We start from the raw sequence: 20,789 nt of genomic DNA on the forward strand, positions 1-20,789 counted from the left end.
ATATGGTCAGAGCTCCCCCTCGTGGCTGTTTGTTGCTGTTTTTTTTTTTTAGTACATCTTAAATTTTAATTCCAAACCGGAATTAAGATTGCCGGGAAAAATATCAACAACCTCAGATATGTTGATGATACAACCTTGATGGCAGAAAGTGAGGAGGAATTGAAGAACCTTTTAATGAGGGTTGAAAGAGGAAAGCGCAAATATGGTCTGAAGCTCAACATCAAAAAAACTAAGATCATGGCCACTGGTCCCATCACCTCCTGGCAAATAGAAGGGGAAGAAATGGAGGCAGTGAGAGATTTCACTTTATTGGGTCCATGATCACTGCAGATGGTGACAGCAGTCACGAAATTAGAAGGCGCCTGCTTCTTGGGAGAAAAGCAATGACAAACCCTAGACAGCATCTTAAAAAGCAAAGACATCACCTTGCCGACAAAGGTCCGTATAGTTAAAGCTATGGTTTTCCCAGTAGTAATGTACGGAAGTGAGAGCTGGAGTATCAAGAAGGCTGATCGCCGAAGAATTGATGCTTTTGAATTATGGTGCTGGAGGAGACTCTTGAGAGTCCCATGGACTGCAAGAAGATCAAACCTATCCATTCTCAAGGAAATCGGCCCTGAGTGCTCACTAGAAGGACAGATCCTGAAGTTGAGGCTCCAGTACTTTGGCCACCTCATGAGAAGAGAAGACTCCCTGGAAAAGACCCTGATGTTGGGAAAGATGGAGGGCACAAGGATGAAGGGACGACAGAGGCTGAGATGGTGTTCTTGAAGCTACTAACATGAGTTTGGCCAAACTGCGGGAGGCAGTGAAGGATAGGCGTGCCTGGCGTGCTCTGGTCCATGGGTCACGAAGAGTCAGACACGACTGAACGACTGAACAACAACAAATTTTTAATCCTTTCTTTACAGGTTACCTAGCCCACTTTTGATTAAGAAACTGTAGAAAGTTAGTAACAGCCACACCAAGAGGTGGCACTTGTCAATTTCCATAGAGTCCTGCTTTGTGGTGTGTCTGAAAAGCACTGCTCCAGATCTTCTATCACACGTGGCTGACACCAACTCTGTCAGGTTTTTTTCTTTTGGTTTTTTTAGTCCACTGGTCGCTTTTTCACCATATTTATTTGTAAACTCTTCAGCGTTCTTACAGATTTTTTTAACGGTTCTTAGAGTATTCTTCGACTAGGTCAGCCCGAAGTGGGTGTTCGGGCTTGGGGGTCGTTCACCAGTGCTTGAGGGACTGGTTTACTTGATCAGTTTTGGTGGCTGTCTTCCAGTTTTTCAGCACTAATTACTGTCAACAAACCTGCCCCTTTCATCGATGTTAGGGTGATAGATCTTTGTTTTAAATGTAATCTTGGAGGTTTGAATGGATACTCTGCTGGAAAGTTGATTTCGATTCTGAAGGCACCCGTGTTGTATGGAGGATTGTCAGGAACAATAAGCCCTTGCCAAGTCATTAAGTTAGCTTCATCAACTTGGATATTACGGAAGGTTCTTCATTCCACATTTCAAGCTCCTTCATCAGCCTCCTGCTGGCCGCCATCTTGGATCTGCTGCCGCTGCCCCACCCCCTCGTGGCTGTTATTGCAAGTATCATGTTCCATCTTTGCCCTCTGGTCCCCCCATATGTTGCCACAACTCCCATTCCTTCCCCCCAGCCTGCTTAGCCAATGGTCAAGGATGATGGGAGTAGAACTAGTTGAACAACATCTGGGGATCCAAGGTTGCATAATATTAGAAAATTCACCAAATGTACATCATAAGGACCAAACATGAAAACGACCTTGCTGGACCCCTCCCTGCATTTAAAACACTCCCAGGTTTTTCATTAATCATCCTGATTTGTTTGTGGGAAGCTATATGACACATTGTATCAGCAACTGTTCTTCCCACATTTTCAAGTGCAATTCCTATCGCTTTATTGCATTACGTCGGGGGGTTGGAAGGAGGCAGGTAGGGCCCAACCAGCTTTGATTGTGCGACCTGAATTTGCTAGCAGTTTTACACTTGGTAGCTTTCCAGTGGTATTGGCTCTTTAACCATAGTTAAGGAGTAGGCCGGGGTTCACACATAATGCTAAACCGCACTTTAAGAAGCCATAATTTAATAAACCATGCATCACTTGCGAATTGGGCCAGTCTCAATGCTAAGTATTACTCTGTATGCTAGTCTGAGCTGAAAAAAATGACCCTGAGTTATCGGTAATTCAAAAGCTTCCACAACATAGTTTGGGCAAAAAGCATTTTAATTGGTTATGTAGGTGGATCCCCTGTTAGAGTTTGTTTCTTGTTTGAACCTTCCTGTTCTGGACTAATTGTTTTATGGATATACAAAATGGCAAAGCGAACTTTGATTTTAAAACATGATTGGTTGTTGTGCTTTGAAGTAGCAAAATCAGAATGGCTTGACTACCACCCACTTTCTCCCCAGGGCAGAGTGTTTGGAAAATACTACTGTATCAGGGAATGAAGTAATACTGCCCTTCAGACTGCAGGTGCCAGTATTTGACCACTTTTTGACACCTTGCAGTTTCTTGCGGCCTTGTAGGACCTTGCATTTCCCATAGAGCTTGTTTTTATGTCCATTTGCACTTTCTGGAATATGCTAGAGAACTGATGTAATCTGAAACAAGAGAAAAGAGCAGTGAACCACAATATTTACAGATCAAAATGTATCCGATTTTATTATAATGGGTAGGAGCAAACATAACAAGGGCATCATCAATATAGTATCTTTCTGGTGAGATCAGGAAATTAAAACTCAGTAGAAGATTCATTTGAAGAACAATAGTAATCGGGTTTCAGAGCATGCCATGTACCCAAAAGGTTTTCTGTCTTCAGAAACAGCAGCAGACAGTTCCAGGTAAGTGCCTATAACAAAGGCTGAGCCTGAGCTCTCATATATGAAAGAGAGTATCTGTGTTCATGTACACAACACCTTTGCCTTGTTGCTGAATAGCTATCCACAACAAATCTGAGATTATGTTCTAAGACAAGGGCTCTCAAACTAAACACAAAGTCTGCATGAAACCTTGGTCCTTCTGCTTTTAGAAAGCAGGAACACTTCATTAAGTCATCTGGAAATGTTACCATTTGGACTTTGGAGCAGTGGTCTGAGGCCCAATTTAGCAAAATGAGCAAGGGGCCTCCCCAAACTCAGCAGTTTTGGCTTGCCATGTTTTAAAGTAAGTGAAGTAACACACACCTCCCATCTGAAGGTCCATTCCAGGAGACCATAATGCTGTAGATCACAAAGAGCTATCCATATCCCATGGCACAATGCGCTTGTATGTCTGGCTATTAACCAGAAGGTCTGTGGTTTGAGCCCACACAGGGACGGCTGTGGGCAGGATTCCTACATTGCAGGGGGTTGGGCTAGATGACCCTCGGGGTCCCTTCCAACTCTACATTTCTATCATTCCTGAGTACCATCAGGGCAAAGGAGGATGCCTGTATAGCTAACAAGCAGAGTCAAAGAAGCTATTAGAGGCAAGAGGGCTTCCTTTAGAAAATGGAAGTATTGTCTAAATGAGAATAAGAGGGAACACAAACTCTGGCAAAAGAAAAAAGCAGACAGTAAACAAAGCTAAAAAAGAAGGTGAGGAGCACATTGCTAAAACATAAGGAGCAAAAACAAAGGGGGAGTCAAAGGTGTGCTGAAGGAAAGATGAGGATAGTGCAGAGAAGCCAAAGGAATTCTTTGCATTTGACTTCTTCACAGCAAAAGATACAGGGCACATCTCAGTGCCCCAACCAACTTTCAAAGGCAGGGAGTCTGAGGAAGTGAGGCGAACAATGGTGACAAGAAACTGGCCAATCCATAGGTCTGGATGGCATCCACTTGAGAATTCTAAACCAAGCACTAGAAAGTGGCCAGTGTAACACCAGTTATTAAAAATGTATTCAGGGGAAATTCTGGAAATTACAGGCCGGTTAGTTTAACATTTGTTCTGGGAAAACAGAAGGAAAGCGTTTGTTTGTTTTTTAAAAAAGGTAGAATTACCAAGAACATAGAAAGTCGACTCTCATTAAAGCAGAACCGGGATAGCTTGTCTCAGCAAGCTGTACAAGTTCTTTGAGAGTGCCAACAAGCCTATATAGGCAGAGGTGATTCAGTTGACATTGTGTGCTTAGACTTCCCAGAAGCTTTTGACAAAAGTCCCTCAGCAAAGGCTCCTAAAAGCAAGATGAGGCGAGCTCCTCTTGTGGATCAGTAAGTACAGTAAGTGGTGAAGAAACAGGAAGCAGAGACTAGTGGTAAATGGACAGTTCTCCCAACAGAGAGAAAGTGTAGTCTCTCAAGGGTCAGTATTGGAGCATGTGCTTTAAAACTTGTTCACAAATGATCATTCTAGAGCTAGGAGTGAGCTGTGAGGGATCTGGGTTTGCTGATGTTACAGATTGTTTAGGGTGGTTTAACCAAAAGGGATTGTTAAGAGCTCCAAAAGGATCTTGCCAAACTGGGTGAATGGCAGTAAAATGTCCTCCTTGTGGGCTTCCCATCTGGTTGGCCATTGTAGGAGTCTGTGTGGGGCAGTGGTTAGCATGTTTGGAGACCAGGGTTCAACTCTCACATTGCCATGAAGCTCACTGGATTATCTTGGACTAGTCTCTATCTCTCAGCCTGACCCACCTCACAGGGCTGTTGTGAGGTTAAGATGGGGAGAGGAAGTATGCCACTTTGAGCTCCTTGGAGGAAAGGTGAGTTATAAATGTAATAGTAAGCTGTACCACTGGTTCTTTCACAGCACAGCATGGTTAGTTATTATGTGTTTAGCTGCACTTCTTCCGCGTAAACAAGAGGGAGCGTGCACAGCAAAATGCTCTGCGATTGACAAGGCAGGATAGCTTGCCTCTCCTACACCAATGTTGTAAGAACTGCAAAAGTTCAAAATGAAACCTCTAATTTCAGCAAGGCATTTTGGACAGAGGGGTTTTATGGTCCGTTGGTACCAGAGGAATGGAATCTGTAAAAGGCTGGGCCACACTTACTAGGGAAGCCTTGTCTCAAGCTTTTTTAGCTTCATATCCAAAGACAGGCATTTATCACTCTCGAGAACTCTCTGTATATATGAAGGAGGCAAACCAGATGAAATCTTTGTCCTTTCACCTGGGCTTCAGGCCAGCCTTAAAATATCTCTTGTACCACATCCAAAAACAAGAGGGGGGGGGGAATAGAAATGCCAATGGTTGCTCTTATTTTCTTAGCTCGTTGAAAGTGGATGTCATTGCAGTGACTTGTGCTTTTAGAAAGGCATTTGTTTCAAGGTCTCCACCTCATTCTGCAGACTTTTGATCCTGGTAAGTGATGCTGAATTTTTACTAGGGCTTTTATTCTATTTCATGTGTTAAGTTTATTATTTATTAGATTTAAATCATGTAGAAAGTTTGAAAAAAAAAAATCTGCCCCACTCCCCATTCTATTTTTCATAGACTCTCTTGTTTCCAACTGCACCAATATGTGAAAAGAGGAATGAACCACACACACAACCCTCAACAAATCAATTCCCTGTTTAGCAGTTTGAAGCAAGCTCCTTCCTTCAGGAGTGCTATCTCAGTTTCTGAACTTCTGGCATTCTTTCTTACATGGACTAGCCCATGGGTAGGCAAACTAAGGCCTGGGGGCTGGACCTGACCCAATCGCCTTCTAATTCCGGCCTGCGGATGGTCTGGGAATCAGCGTGTTTTTACATGAGTAGAATGTGTCCTTTTACTTAAAATGCATCTCTGGGTTATTTGTGGGGCATAGTAATTTGTTCATTATTTTTTCCAAAATATAGTCCGGCTGCCCACAAGATCTGAGGGACAGTGGACCGGCTCCCTGCTGAAAAAGTTTGCTGACCCCTGGACTAGCCAGACCCCAAATTCCTCAGAGTTTAAAACAATGATGAACTTTTGCACCTCTCTATTCTTCACTGTGGTCTTTCAAAATTTGCAGAATTCTTCTAATATTAACTCTTGACTTCCTGCAGTTGAAGGAAGCCTCATAGTGCCTTTTTCATTTGTTTCCCCCACCTCCATCCCAAACGATCTGCAATATGTCTGTGTGGTTATTAAACATCGCAGCATGGTATACAGATTCAGCTCGGGTGTGTTTGGCAGCCTTCTTTCTCTAACCCATGTGCGTCAAGCTTTGAGGCAGACTTCCTCCAGCAAAACGGGGGGGGGGGGAGACCTAATCTTTATAAGGCAATAGCTCTGCTTCATATTGGATTATTTGATACCAGATGGAATTTAACTTAATTACACTGAGCAATGAGAACGCAGAACTTTGTGAGTCCCTTTTTGAAAGCTGTGAGAACTGGACTTCAGACCTTTTTTATATATAAAAAAATATTATTTGATCTTTATTTTTATTCCTTTGGGATGTAAGTTAGAGTTGGGGAGAAGAGCAGACTCTCCAGATGTCCCTACTTTCCAGGGATGTCCCTGATTTAGAGAAGCCATCCTGGTTTCTGATTTGATCCCAGAATGTCCCACTTTTCCTTAGGATGTCCCTATTTTCCTTGGAGAAATGTTGGAAGGTATGGAATTATACGATCCCTGAGCCGTCTGAAGGCAATCCTGTATAAGGAAGTTTAAAAATGTTTAATGTATTTTTAATATTTTAATACCTATATAGATAGATAGATAGATAGATAGATAGATAGGAAGTTGCCCAGAGTAGCTGGGGCAACCAAGTCAGATGTGTAGGGTATAAATAGTCAAATTATCATTATGGAATGGGACATCTGTATTTTCATCGGAGAAATGTTGGAGGGTATGGGAGAGAAGGGATTCACAGAATACAGTGAGAATCTCACAAAGGTTTGGCAGCAAAGCCAAAAGCTCAGGTTCTTTGACTGTCTCCTATGATTGGAACAAAGAGAAAATTTATCTTCTCTCGAAATGAAATCACCATTCCAAAGCAAAAAAAGATTTCATGGAACTTGCATCCCAACCCACGACCCTCTGCTCTCCTTCCTTTAGCCTCCTTGCCTCTCTGTAGCTCACATTCCTATTCCACATGGTTTCCACAAGATGAAAAGTGATGGCTTGTTCCCCCTCACCAACCAAAGTCCTTATTCTTTCCAAAGCCACTGACACAATGAAGGGCATTTAGATGCCTACACAGGGATATCTACTGTAGCTTCACAACCACAGCTTTTTCTTCACAGGAGAGCGCCTGCAAGCTCCTTGTAATGTTGGAAAAAGATTTACACTACTTGTAACCTACCTGTGAGTCAGACAGAAGGGGGCATCAAACCGCACCCAGATTTTTAGTAACTCATCAATAGTCACAACAGCTACTAATCCTCCCTGGGCTTTAGTTTTTACCTTGAGAATAGCTTAGGGAGCAGTATGATGAGCAAAAAGTCTTATGTGGGAGGAACCCTGTGACTCTTAAGAAGGGAAGATGGTAGTAAAAGTGCTGAGAGCAGAAGCCAGTGAACTACTAGATGGTGAGGTGCATATATAGGATGCATTAATCCTCGTACACACATTAACCTGGAAATAGTTCCCATTGAAGTCAGTGGGCTTATTTCTGAGTAGATATGCATGAGGTGACATTACTACTCATCATGTAGTAATAGTGTTGCGTGGAGGGGGAATCAATGCACTCTTTTTTTTCTTTTAGCTTTGTTAACTAACTCAGTGGTGCTGTGGGGGCAGGAATTTGGAGCAGACGTCTAGGGGTCACACTGGGCAGGTGAGCTCCAAAATGCAGCAGGGTTGGATTATCACATTTTGAAATAAACGAAAAGCACCCCCCCCCAACACTAAGACTATTAAATCCAGAGTCTGCACCCTTAACAGCAAACTAGAAAAAACTTTTTTTAAAAAAATGGGGAAATTTTGAACTAGGCTCATTTGCATTGAAAATTTTCAGTTTGCATAAAAGAAAAATTATCATGTGCTAGAGAGTATGGTTATTTTACTTGCATTTAAAATAAATTAAAATAAATAAAAAAATGGTCCAGTAGCACCTTAGAGACTAGCTAAGTTTGTTCTGGGTATAAGCTTTTGTGTGCATCCATACTTATTCAGATACCAATGCATGCACACGTAAGCTTATACCCAGAACAAACTTAGTTGGTCACTAAGGTGCTACTGGACCATTTTTTTAAAAAAAAATTAATTTATTTCGACTGTGTCAGACCAACACAGCTACTTACTTGCATTTAATAAGTATTTAGAAAGTTAAAAACTTTGAAATTTCCAAGCTTTACCTATAATGCATTTGTGCTTGGCCTTCTTTCATTGTTATCGATGAACTTACGATGTGGAATTTTTTCCATGGAAAAATAAAGCCCTAGTAAAAACTACCACCCCATATCACTGATGCATGCTCACGCACAATCTTGTATTCCTCCGCCTCCTCCCCAATCCCATTCCTAACACTTACAGCAGCCTTCTCCAATTTGTTGCCTCTCAGATCTTTGGGGCTACAGCTCCCATCAGCCATGCTGGCTGAAGCTAATAGGAGTTGTAGTCCAAAACATGAAGAGGGCACCAGGTTAGCAAAGGCTAACTTACTGTGAGGACCCTGATGAATGGAATAGAGAACGTTCATTTGGGAAGCATTGAAGTAGCATATCTGCTTTGCCCACCTTATTTCTGACAGCCAGCTGCTTTTTGCAAGTCTGTTCAGCATGTTGTCCACTCCTGAAGTGCTGTACGTTGCTGCCAATGTACTGGGAAGCAACAGTCCACGTTTTCTGCTCCGTGGGCAGGCACTGCATTTAAGGAAGATGGGGAAAAAAGCTAGCTCTTTATATTGCTTACTGCCAAAAGATATCCACGCCACTGAATAAATGGAAAATGTATTCCAGGACAGATTCTAAAACCTAAAATCTTATTTTCATCAGGCCATTTAAGGACCAGAAAAAAAACAGACTGTTTCTGGACCTAGGGTCTTTCTTTTGCTAACCTGAAAACATTCCTGTGGCTTCTCCCTGATAAAGAGGCAGAATGGGGTTATGAACTGTGGAGTTGAAAGGACGCCAGGACAAGGAGAGGGAGATCCTGCTGGGACACAAGTTCAGTGGAATCTTCTTGGAATTGTCATTTCATCTTGAGGGAAGCTTAATTCTTGATTCAAAATGGTGTGCAACTGTATCCAAACAGATAAAAACCTCAGAAACCATAGTACCAATTTTGGGTAACATCAGTAAAGTTTTGAAGGATTCAGTCCACCATCTTGATTCAAAATGTCACCCAATTGTATCCAAACATGGACAAAAAGCTGCTTTTTGCTCTCAGTAATTATAATGCAAAATTTGGTTATAGTATGTTAAAAGGTGTCCAATTGCCTGGCGGAAAAACAACTTTCCAAAATATATAGAAGAAGATACTGGCAATCTCAAATCACCATATCCTTTCTAACAAGATTTCCATTCATCCTCAGCAACTACTCCCAGTCCCTGCCACCACTGCTCCTTCAGTTCTTCTTCTTTCCCCTGTACTCCTGGCTGGGTTTGCTGCTTCGTCCCTCCACCTGACCCATAATCCCTGGTAATTCCAGATGTGGCCTATAGTCTTGGGGCTGTTAGGCAGCAATGGCCACTGCACAAAAATCATTATTCTAATCCATTTCTGTTCCTTGAAATACGGTAAGTTTTCTCCAAACTTCCAATTTAGCACTATAAGTGCTCCAGGTGAACCATTTATGGAGCATTCATTCTGATTTTCTTGCACAAAACGTATGTGGTGGTTAGACTAAGTCCGCACTTTATTGAGCATTTGTTTTGATTTGCTTATGGTGTAGTTATAGGACAATAAGCACTGCTGTTTTTGGAGGCTCTTCCTTTTAACAGACACCATAAATAGTTTGTGTTTCCAGGGCAGCATCGCATATTAATTCCTACATTGAATTCTGTTCTGGCTACTTCTCTCTCTCCCCCACCCCCCAATATATTCCGAATGCATTTCTTTTTCCTTTTCTTCTACTGTACCTTCTCTCACTCTTTTGTAAGCTGTTTTGTGAGGACATAGCTCCGAAAAGTAGCTTTCAATATTTTGAAAAGGCAAATAAACTGGATGAGACAGCTGAAAAACCTGCCTGCTATAAATGAGGATCTGCTCCAATCATGGGCAGGTTCCATTTTAACAGGGCCCAATCGGCATCACCAGGCAACTGCTGAAGCCCAAACCTCTTCAGGGCCCCCACTTCCAGCCCCACAGAACCCATTGGCCTTGCTGCAGCTTTCATTTGACAATGCCTTCTTGTCACCCTCTCTGGCCCTGGGGCCCAGAGGGACGGGAAGTTGAAGGCCAGGCCTTTCTCTCTATGTGGAGATGGGGATTGCGGTGTGAGGGAAAGAGGTTGTTGAGGACGTGGAGAGGGACTCACAGAGGGCATTTTCCCCAAGGGGTTCCCCAGAAACTGAAGCCACTTTTTCCTCAGCTGAGTGTATCAGCACCTGGTGGGCAGAATGAGGTGGGGTGTGTCTCAAGAGAAGGAAGGGCAGCAGGTGGCGAGGGGTATCCGGTGCGCCCCCACCATCAAGTGGCCCTTTTCAAAATCAGCCACCATACCAGTGCTCCACTTTACATGAGCGGTGTCCAGCCTTGGATGTTTTAAAGAGATGGGCCTGTCACCATCACATCCAGTTTTGCCTTTATGCCGTGAAAAGTAAAATAAAATAAAAAAACCGAAGAGGGGAAAATATTTGCCTTCCGCTTGCAAATTTTTACGATCCCGCTCTAGTGCAGTCCACCCTTTCCTTAGCAATGGAAGCCTCAAAATAAATACAGATCTCTCTCCGGCTCAATTGAGTGGGTCCATCTAGTTTAATCATCTGTCTAGAGAGGAAACCCATTAGAAGCATGATTTACTTAAGGGCTGTGTTGTTGCTGCTGCTGCCGCTGCTACTGCAGTGCCTCCTGCCCGCCAATGACTGTGCTAGCAGATCAGATGAGCCTGTTCTTTACCGGTCCTGCTGTCTGTCAGACGATTGTCTCGGGTTTCCTCCACCCTCCCTCCTCTCCTGCCAGTGTCAACTTGTGGCTTTAGATTTAAGGGGTTTGTCTGACACCGCTCCATCAAACAAGGTCTCTGAGGCAGCTGGAGAGAGCCGGACAGCAGCCAGCACTGAACAGGCAGAGCTTTTCCTCCTCTCTGGTAGAAGCACCCTGTTCTGGACGCAGTTTTTGGAAGCCTTGCAATGACCTGATCTGCATGCTGTGACCTGTCACTTCTGTTCTCTGCAGTCACTGAAGGAAGAGGGGGAAAGCTATACAACACCCAAGAGAAACTGTACAGGAATCCTGTGGGAGAGGGAAACCTGCAGGCATACTGGGCTGGCACACCTCCCTCCCTGTTGTCCAGATTGCTACAGGCAAGGACTCTGCTTCCTGGCAAAAGCCCCCACAGCCGTCAGCAGGTAAGAGGAAAACCATCCGGTGTGAGTCCAGGATAAGGATCCAAGCCAAGAAGGGACTGAGGGAGAGGGAAGATAAATGAGGGAAAGCGGCAACCCCAGAAGGAGTTTGTGGTTCTTGCAATGCAGAGGATGCTTCCTGGCTCTAGAAAAGACAGCAGTTGCCAAGATTGTTCTGCATGTTGACATTAAGGCAGTGAATTGGGGCTCTTGGCTGAGCAAGACTTACAGGGTACTTTTATGTTCAAATAGCATGGCCCACAGGTTGGAGGGTGTCAGGGAGCAAGAGTTTTCGGAGGCCAGGAAGGAAAGGCTCCCCTTCACTCCTGTGCCATCAGTTGCGGCAGTGGAAATGACAGGAACTGTACGCTGTATGTTTGCCTAAGAAAAAGAAGGCTTGCTGGATGAGTTTAGCTTGGATGCTAATTGTCTGCTTAGTGCTTTTCATCGTAGCAGCAATAGCAATGTAGTTCCCTAGTTGTGTATTTATTTGAGTAATGCATTTAATAAATATACATTGTTTATTTAGTTCCCTTTGCCCCCCCCCCATATCACTCTAACTTTTAAGGATACAGATTCTTCCAAGGTAGCTTAAGTGAAATCAAAACACATTAAACAAGCAACAACGAGTAGACAATACCAAAACATAAAAATCCGGCTCCTTCCCACAGGGCAGTTGATGTCAGTTGGCCCTATGGAGAATGGAGATGGGGTGGGGGAATCGTCCAGCAGAAGCAGAAGAAGGCTTCTAACATTACCTTAGCCTGGTCAGTTAGTGGTAGGTGGCCCTGTGGGATAGAAGCGACAGTTTAACTGAAGGAGGCTGTGATGTCTTCACCACTTGCCTCCTGCCATCATTCATGCCTCTTCTTTCCTTTCTTCTTGTGACATGCCACAATCTGAGAGTGCATCTAGACAGGTGTTTATTGTGGGATTGGTGCTGCAATTTTTAAAAGCACCCACAAGGCATCACTGGCAGCCTATATCCCCCTTAACTATTGATTTACCCTTTTTGTGAAAAATCTGGTAAGTTAAAAAGCAAACAAACCTGTTGCCAATGACCCTTTTCTGATATCTGTTTGACCCTTTTGCAATATTAATCCCTGGTCTGGAAGCACCCCGATTTATGGGGCTCTAAAGGAGCCTTACATGTGTTGTTTATGTACTCAACATATCTCCTAAAGCACTGTCTGTCTGTCTGTCTATCTATCTATCTATCTATCTATCTATCTATCTATCTATCTATCTATCTATCTATCTATCTATCTATCTATCTACACAATTTATATAGCACTTAACTACAATCATCTCTAGTGCTGTACAAGAAATATAGGACAGGTGAAGAATTGGGGGGGGGGTTGTTGTTGTTACTGCACTATTTATTGCAGATTCTGGAGTGGTTTTATCTGGTCCCTGGTGGCTCTCCATGTTTTAATTGCGTTATGGTAAAATGTTTGCTCACAGCTTTACACGTATATAGAAAAGAGAATGCTCTTTCTGGTGTTGTCTGTTTGTGAAGGAGGACCCTACGTTTTAATGTTAAATCTCAGTTGGCATTTTTAAAACCCAGACTTACAGCTGTTTGGATGGTGGTGGTGGTGATACCCCCCCTAATGTGTGTGCTTCCAAACTGTAAAGCTCTTTACTTCAGAAATGGTGCCCATTTTATTATAGTGCCTGTCATCTTGTTAGCTTGTTGGCTTGCAAAGCGAAGTGCAGTTCTGTCCCCAAGACGATTGTCTGGAAAACATCGCCGCTCTGTTGCATCTGACCACATGAGATACAAATGGCTAGAGGACAGGGATGTGGAAGCAGGTATTTGCCTGACTGCTTGTCTCTCCATCTGCTTGTTTGTTTTGCAAAATCTCCCTACTGAGATACGATAGCTCCATGAGGAGGATAGATATCTACCATTCCAACCTACAGAGTACTATGCTGTTACAATCATGATCTGTGATAGACCTTTCTTGCCTTCATATTGCAATCCCGTCACATGCCTATTGTGATGCTCACCACACTTCACCAACAGAGAGAAGCTCTAAGGGTGTGGTGCTTTGGTTTCCTTTGGAAGGAGGACACTGAAGGCCTATTGGCATTGTGTAATATTTGCACTTCTTTACAAACACACAGGTCAAGCATAGGTGGAGGCTTGTGTTAAAAATTCCAGCAGGCAGCCAAGGTCCATTGCTCCAGGGAGACGGCCAGCACCCTGAGATGTTTACGGAGACCAAACTCAGCTCTCTCTGGGTGCTTCCAGATGATCTCTTTATTAAAAGAGATTAACTCTCTTCTGAGCAAATATCCACTTTTACAACAATAAACTTTCAGTCAGATTTATGATGCTATAGCAGAGACAAACTGCTGCACGTTTTGCTAGTGCGTTTTCGCACATTAACATATTTCAGACACATCATGCAAATCCAGAGATCAAGTACCCCAATTTGGAATTTCCCTACTTAGATATTGAAATGAAAGCTACCTGAAATGGAATGCTGTATATTATGTCATTTGTAGACCAAAACTAATATGTGATTAAATTGAAATTGACACACCAAGCAGTACTATTGAGTTCAAGGTAAAGGAGCACAGTACGGTCCCTAAAATCTTCTGCCACTATACACCTCAACCTTTTGTAGTTTATAAAAATAACGCCTGTTGAGCTAGTGACTTATAGCTAGGCATGCATGTTCTACTTGATGAGGTCTACAAATGTTTCAGATTTCAAACTGATCCAATAAAAATGGTCACATGTACAGCAAGATTTAAAGTGCTGGATATGGACATGTCTCCTCTTTTTACTCCAATTTTTGAACAACCATACCATATATTGCTTTGCTATTTTGGTAAAAACTACTGATGTGCATGATTCAAGCTTATCAGGAAAAGCAATCTTTCATTGGCCTGGTGAGGTTCTGAACATGAGGACGGAAACAAGAACTGAAAACTGCCCTGTGCTCTCTTGATTTTTAATTCATAATAATAACTACAGCCTATGGGAATAAGACTTGGCCTTATATTAATTTCTCCTAACTCATTTTCTGAAGTAACAGCGCTATGTGAAAGGGGGTAATTTTAAGTGCCATTGTGATGGCACTCTCTTGGGCCTTTTGGTCCTCAGTGATGTATCCTCAAGGCAATTTGCTCTATGAATTAGTTATCACTGAGAGAAGAATTGGCATAGTTCCTACTAGAAAGTGTTTGGGAGCCCCCAACTGGGTCTTCCAAGCCCCCTCTAGGTCATTGTCTGACTCAAGTAGATACTTAAGTTTGGACATATTGATGTAAATAGTTATTTGGTGCTTGACATCATTCATGTCTAGTAAACTTAGTTAAAGGACTGGGTGGTTTTTCCTGAACAGAGGCATTTGACATGGGCCCTGTTGTAGTTCTAGTTATTTCTGCTGAATGGATCTAGTTGCCGGGTGTATGGATGGAGGCTCACTGACAATGGCAGATGCATCTATCCATTTTAGTAGAGTCCAGATACATGATATAAACACGCAGTAGAAAACGAGCTCAGGAACTACTGACACAATAAATATTTTTTTGCCATTGAAAGCACTATTTTTAAAGGATTAGATCAGTTGTCACTAATGGTATTTGTCAGTGTGAAAGAGGGTGTATTTATCGCCCCGCCATCTGACTACATTTGTATCTTTGTTTGAAATCCCTGGGAGTTAAACTGCTTGCTGAAGTAATGCAGTAATGCTTTGGGTGTCTCAATGCAGCTAAAACCAAGCCTTCTTTCCAGCTCTGCTGAAATCACATTGCTAAAGCCCCCATGGGCATTGCTGCCTGCTTCCACTTCCAGTAATTAGTATCATTAGGTAACACTTCAAGGTGCTTGATTACAGGATATGATCCATCCTATCTGGGAGTTGCCAGACACTGAATACGCAGATCTTTAAACTGTATCCTTCAAAGCACATTCCTCTCTTATGGAATCCTGGGGAACTGTAGTTTGTTGAGGGTGCTGGGAATTGTAGCTCAGTGGGGGTTAAGCTACAGCTCCTAGGATTCTTTGGTGAGGCGGAGAAATGTGCTCTGAATGTGCTTGTGTTCACAGTGAAGAAGTGCGCTGTGGCACATGTGTCAGGCAGGACAACAGGGACTGAAAAGCGCAGTCATAATAGATGTAGCATGATAGACATGTATACCACTTCCTCCACTCTTTTTCTAAGAGGAAAAGCAAGAGTGCAGCTGCAACCAGGAGCAGAGAAACAGTGGAAGGACCAGCTGCTAAAACCTTTCTTCACCATCTGCTTTCCTGCTCAAAATCAACCTCTCTCTTCCACCTCCTGGGGGAAATGGGTGGATCGTTTCTGTGTGGGTGGAGAAGCAACTGGGAAGCCATTCTGAGTGTGTGTGATTGGGGAGGAATAGTCACAGGGGACATGCTTAAGCAGCTTCTCCCCCTGCTGCCATTTCTTCACTCCCCATTGTAGCCTTTAGGACTACTTATAGTTTAATACAGGGGTCAGCAAACTTTTTCAGCAGGGGGCTGGTCCACTGTTCCTCGGACCATGTGGTGAGCCGGACTATATTTTGAAAAAATAATAATGAACGTATTCCTTTGCCCCACAAATAACCCAGAGATGCATTTTAAATAAAAGCACACATTCTACTCATGTAAAAACACGCTGATTCCTGGACTGTCCACGGGCCGGATTTAGAAGGTGATTTGGCCACATGCGGCCCCTAGGCCTTAGGTTGCCTATCCCTGGTTTAATACAACAACTGTGAAACTGTTATATGTGTCTACCTTCTAACAACCAGTTTGGCCCTGAGTGGTTCTGTGGCTTGTGATAGGGTGGAGGCAATACAGTACCCTCTTCCAACAACAGCAGCAGTGCTGAGCTCATTGAGACAGGAACATGGGGAGGCAGCAGTGAGGTAGGGGAAGGAACACAGGGCAGGTGCAGCAGCCTTCCTGGCTTGGACTGATGGGGGAACTATAGCTCAAAATAGCTAGAGGGTACCAGGCTGGCAAAAGCTGCTTCAGGCACACCCTGAAGGTACCTTCCTCGTCACCTTTTGTGTCTCCAGCACCCATTTTGAGCAGTCTGGTGATTTCTCCAGAAGGCTCCCAGGTGCAGACTCACACACAAGATTGCCTTGTCCCTTCTGTGAATGGGGGAAAGCTCAGAAAAGGGCAAGGGAGATCACGTTTGAGTTGCTTGCTTCCACATTACTCTGCTCACGAGAGTAGAAAGTTCATGTGAGTAATTATTTCTGGAAGCGAGCAGCTGGCCGATTATTAACGTAGGCTCACAGAGAAATGTTCGTGCTACCATTCATGCATTATGAGGTAATGCTGCACCCCCCCTTACACATAGATTAGTCTTCATTTGAGGTAAGGCAGGGGACACACACACACATGAGAAGTGACCATGTACGGATATGTAGATTCCTTATGTTGGTCTAATGAACAGATTGCCTAAATTTGGAGGAGTATTCAGGACTTGGGGTATATAGAAGTGAGCCAATATTGGCTGAATCATGAAAGGAAAAGTAGTAAGAGTCTCAGGTGATCGAAAAGTTGTTTATATTACAGCATGGAATTAATTTCCAAACTTGAAATCTGTGGTATATGTATTTAAGTGTAGTCTTGGGGAAAGGTCTGCTCATTTTACATGCATGGCTCATTATATTTCCCCTAGATTCTTCCAGGGAGGGTGGTTGAGGAGCTGCAAGATGTTGTGGACCTTTCTTTCCATGGACAGAGGAGGAGGTCTGGGGGTAGAGCCTGGGCCTCAATAGTACGGTGCCGGAAACCTCCACTGCCAGTGCAGCAGGGGCAGAATGAGGTATGTTGGGGGCAGGTGTCCTGATGTAGCCCTGGAGAAGATGAAAAAACCAGCGAGCCCTGGAGCCCTGGTCATCTAATCCAAATCCCTCCAGTGCAGGAATCTTTTGCTCAACGTGAGGCTCAAACAACCCATGACCCTGAGATTAAAAGTCTCATGCTCTACCAACTGAGTCATCTGCCTGTTAGCTTCTAAAAAGTTGTCTGAATGTGTCTCACATGGAGACCAGAACACTGGTGGAGGGGCCTGCCCAGTCTCCCGTTCATTGGACCAGTCCAAATACTGAGCTTTAAGTACAGATGGGAGCACATTGTTGCCTTTAATAATATGTGTTACGGAATGATGTTTCTTGTATGCGTGTGGCATTCACCTAGGTGTGTCAATTTCATAGATGCTTAGTTAGTAACAATGCAAACAATTTTGTATTGATGTGACTCATAATTTTTCCAACATAAAATAAATAGGTGATTTATATAATGATTTTCTTAAGGCATTGGTTGGTTTACTAATCTCATGAGACTCTGCTAATCTTATTTTGTGAATAACCAATGTTATATGATCACAGCCTCACTGAGTGAATAAGTGCAGTTTAAAAAATTGTGGAAAAACTAACTGTTCATGTCCCTGCTTTATTATAAGCATCTTATTTTTAGCTTAAATAGTAAAATTCATTCATTACAGCTGCACCCATTGTTTGATCTGATCTCTTTGCAAGCCTGGAATTAGCTATGTTGAAAGGGTAGGTATTAGTCCTTTTTGTACTTCATGACAATTCAAGGAATTTCCCCTTAAGTACCTTGTATTTGTGAGCTTGAATCTGGCCCAACATGCTTCATGTTGACTGCCTTGCCTACTTGCAGGTGTTAAAGTGGAACTGCTCTTAATGATAGCTTAGAGGTTTCGGCCAGCAACGAATGCGTCAGCCTGCCTTCCCCATAGGCGTGAGTCACTGGAAGCTTATTATGTCAGTACTTCATCATCTGCATTGTCTCCTATTGTCTTCCTGGCACAATTCAAAGTTTGAAAAAGAAGAAGAAGGAAAGCCATAGATCCCTTAAAGCCTTTGATCCAACATATCTAAGGGACCACCAACTCTCCATGATGGTCTGGAAAAAGCCATTTTGAACTGGCCATTCACATAGTAGGGCCAGATTGCATCTCTGGGGATTATTCCAGATGCCATGCCCACATGCTACCTGCAGGCCCACATGCTACCTCCTTATAGCACCTCCTGTCTTTTGTACATGTATTGTCCAAGTGGCCTTAATCATGGTTGAACATTACAGTGGCACCCATCTGAACAATGGCTAACACTAGCCAGAGTTTTATGTTTTAAGGTTAGCGCTAACCATGGTTAAGATTAATGCCAGTGAAAATCGTACCCAATTTTAAAAGGCAGGGAAAGTGTGAGAGAAATTTGTGTGCAAGAAGAGAGAAACTTTGAGGAGGGAATGTACATAGGGCATGTACACACTGCATGATAGTGTGCATTCAGTGCTGAAGGCAGGTGCCTTTTTGTGGTGCTCTAAACATGATGTCACCCCCCCCCCATCCCACACTATTTGTCAATCTAAAGTGCATTCTTCTGAAAAGTTTATAGTTTGTTTTGTGCCAAGAATGCACTTCTCAGGACCATACTGCACACATGTGTACACAGAGGGCATTTTCTCAGGTCACCTCCCAGTGGGCAGATCTACTGACATTGTAGGGCTATGCTGCTCTGCCTCGCCATGTTTAAATTGTTTATGAATAAAATAGTCAAAATAGGAAGTGACAGAGCTGCCTCTATATTCTGATATACCGTATATCCTCTGTACACCAGTATATGCACACACTCATTTCAAGCCCCTCTTTTGGAAAACTACAGTTTTTAAAAAGACCTGTGGAAACACTAGTTGAGGGGAAGGGAATAGAGAAGACGATTGTGTACTAGTCTGAAATTTTGCCCACCTGTGTATACAGACAACAGGGATAGCAGTTGCAACTTTAAATGACATTATCATGAGAAGGTGTGTACAATTGCAAACTGCTATGTTCGCATCTGAAGAAGTGTGCAGGCACACGAAAGCTCATACCAAGAACAAACTTAGTTGGTCTCTAAGGTGCGACTGGAAGGATTTATTTTTATTTGTTATTTATTTTTATTATTTTTATTTATTTATTTGTTTTGTTTTGACTATGGCAGACCAACACAGCTACCTACCTGTAACTGGTGCTATGTACAAAGTGGACTGTGGAAAAAATGGCTCCATGTGCACACAGGCATAGTCTGTTCCCAATCCCTTAATAATTGTTAAAATGTTTTCCAGAGAATTACTGGTAAATCTGCCCTGGCCCTCAATAGCAGTAGCATAAGCATAGAACTTCCTTCCCATGTGGCAGAGATAGCCACTGTGTTGCTCTCCAGAGGTTTGACTACAGTGCCCATCATCCCTGAGGGCTGATGGGAGTTGTAGTCCAACACGTGGAAGGCCGCAGGTTCCTCACCTTGCACTTCAGAGTGTGTAGATGGCTTTAAAATTTATTTCTTCTATAGTTTATATATGCACACACATATACAGTGCCTTAATGAACAGTAACCTTGATGCAAATCTCAAAGCAGAGCATTTTTGATTTAGGGTGTAAGCAACCCAATTGCACGTCTCCTCAAATGGACATGTTGGCGCAAGCTCACTCTACTCACCAGAAGAGATGCTTCATTCAGAATAGTTTCCTACAAGGAAATAACTTCCTTAGGATGTGATATACTCATCACTCGAGGCAGTGCAAACGTAGTTTTCCGACAGTATAAAAAAGTGGTGTTCCTACATAAAATGATATTCTTGTAAGAAATATAAATGCGTGCTGTTGCCCCAAGGTTCAAATTTTTACACAAGCTGAAACTCTCCTTATGCTGGTTGATAAAGTGCCTGTACACCCACTTGTCTGTTGTACGCTTTTTGACCAGCATCTGGAAGTCCAAACTGACTTCACTTAAAAGCATTGGGTTTAAGGTGTGAGGAGAAAAACCTGCAATGGCCCGTTCACACATACAGGTCACCAGCTGTGGCTTGCTGTTATCAAGTGACCAATAGGGGTGTGTGTTCTGGGCCTTAGCTATTGCTAAGCATGATGAAAGGTGCACTTTTCTCTCTCTTTTACGCAATCGTCCGGACACACATAATACAAGCGGAATCCAAATACTGGTCGTTTTGTTCATTTTCATGGTGCTTCTCCTGACTAAGTTGTGGGTTCTCTTTTGCAAATAGAAGAGGAAGGGCAAAACAGCAAAGAAGTTGTTCTTACCCTGTTTATAGTCTGGCTAGAAATAGCAGGTATCTTGTTTGAGAGTCTGCCCTACATTTATTTACATTCTCTATCCAGCAGTGAAAAATGGCGCCACATCTATTTACATCATTTAAGGGTCTCACTCTCTGGAGCAACAGATTGTTTGAGTCTCTCTTTTAGGCACTTTTCAGAAGTTCAATAAGCTGAATGAGGTTGGTATTTCACTTTTAGGTTCAAGTTTAGGCAAGGGCAAGAAGAAAAAATGTGTTCTGCATGGTTAGAAAAATTCTACAAATATGTATTTTCCACTGAATTGTCAATCACTTGAAGTAAGACACCTTGACTTCCTAG

The 20,789-nt window shown here is 43.0% G+C and overlaps 1 protein-coding gene and 1 pseudogene across 3 annotated transcripts in view; one reads left to right on the forward strand and one right to left on the reverse strand.

Annotated features, from left to right (window-relative positions):
• Positions 1-905: 905 nt before the first annotated feature.
• Positions 906-1,564, reverse strand: LOC117042295 (annotated as a pseudogene).
• Positions 1,565-5,184: 3,620 nt separating this feature from the next.
• The window catches only part of FGF1 (fibroblast growth factor 1), a 47,786-nt gene continuing 32,181 nt past the window's right edge, over positions 5,185-20,789 (forward strand). For 2 of the 3 annotated variants that reach the window (XM_033140025.1, XM_033140023.1), the window contains exon 1: positions 10,914-11,367. The gene's annotated coding sequence lies outside the window, so the exon portion shown is untranslated. Of the gene's footprint in view, positions 5,303-10,913; positions 11,368-20,789 lie in introns of those variants that run through there. The other variant, XM_033140024.1, reaches the window with a different exon arrangement.

This window comes from Lacerta agilis, chromosome 2 (assembly GCF_009819535.1).
Source record: "Lacerta agilis isolate rLacAgi1 chromosome 2, rLacAgi1.pri, whole genome shotgun sequence".
In the NCBI taxonomy this organism is placed as follows: domain Eukaryota; kingdom Metazoa; phylum Chordata; class Lepidosauria; order Squamata; family Lacertidae; genus Lacerta; species Lacerta agilis.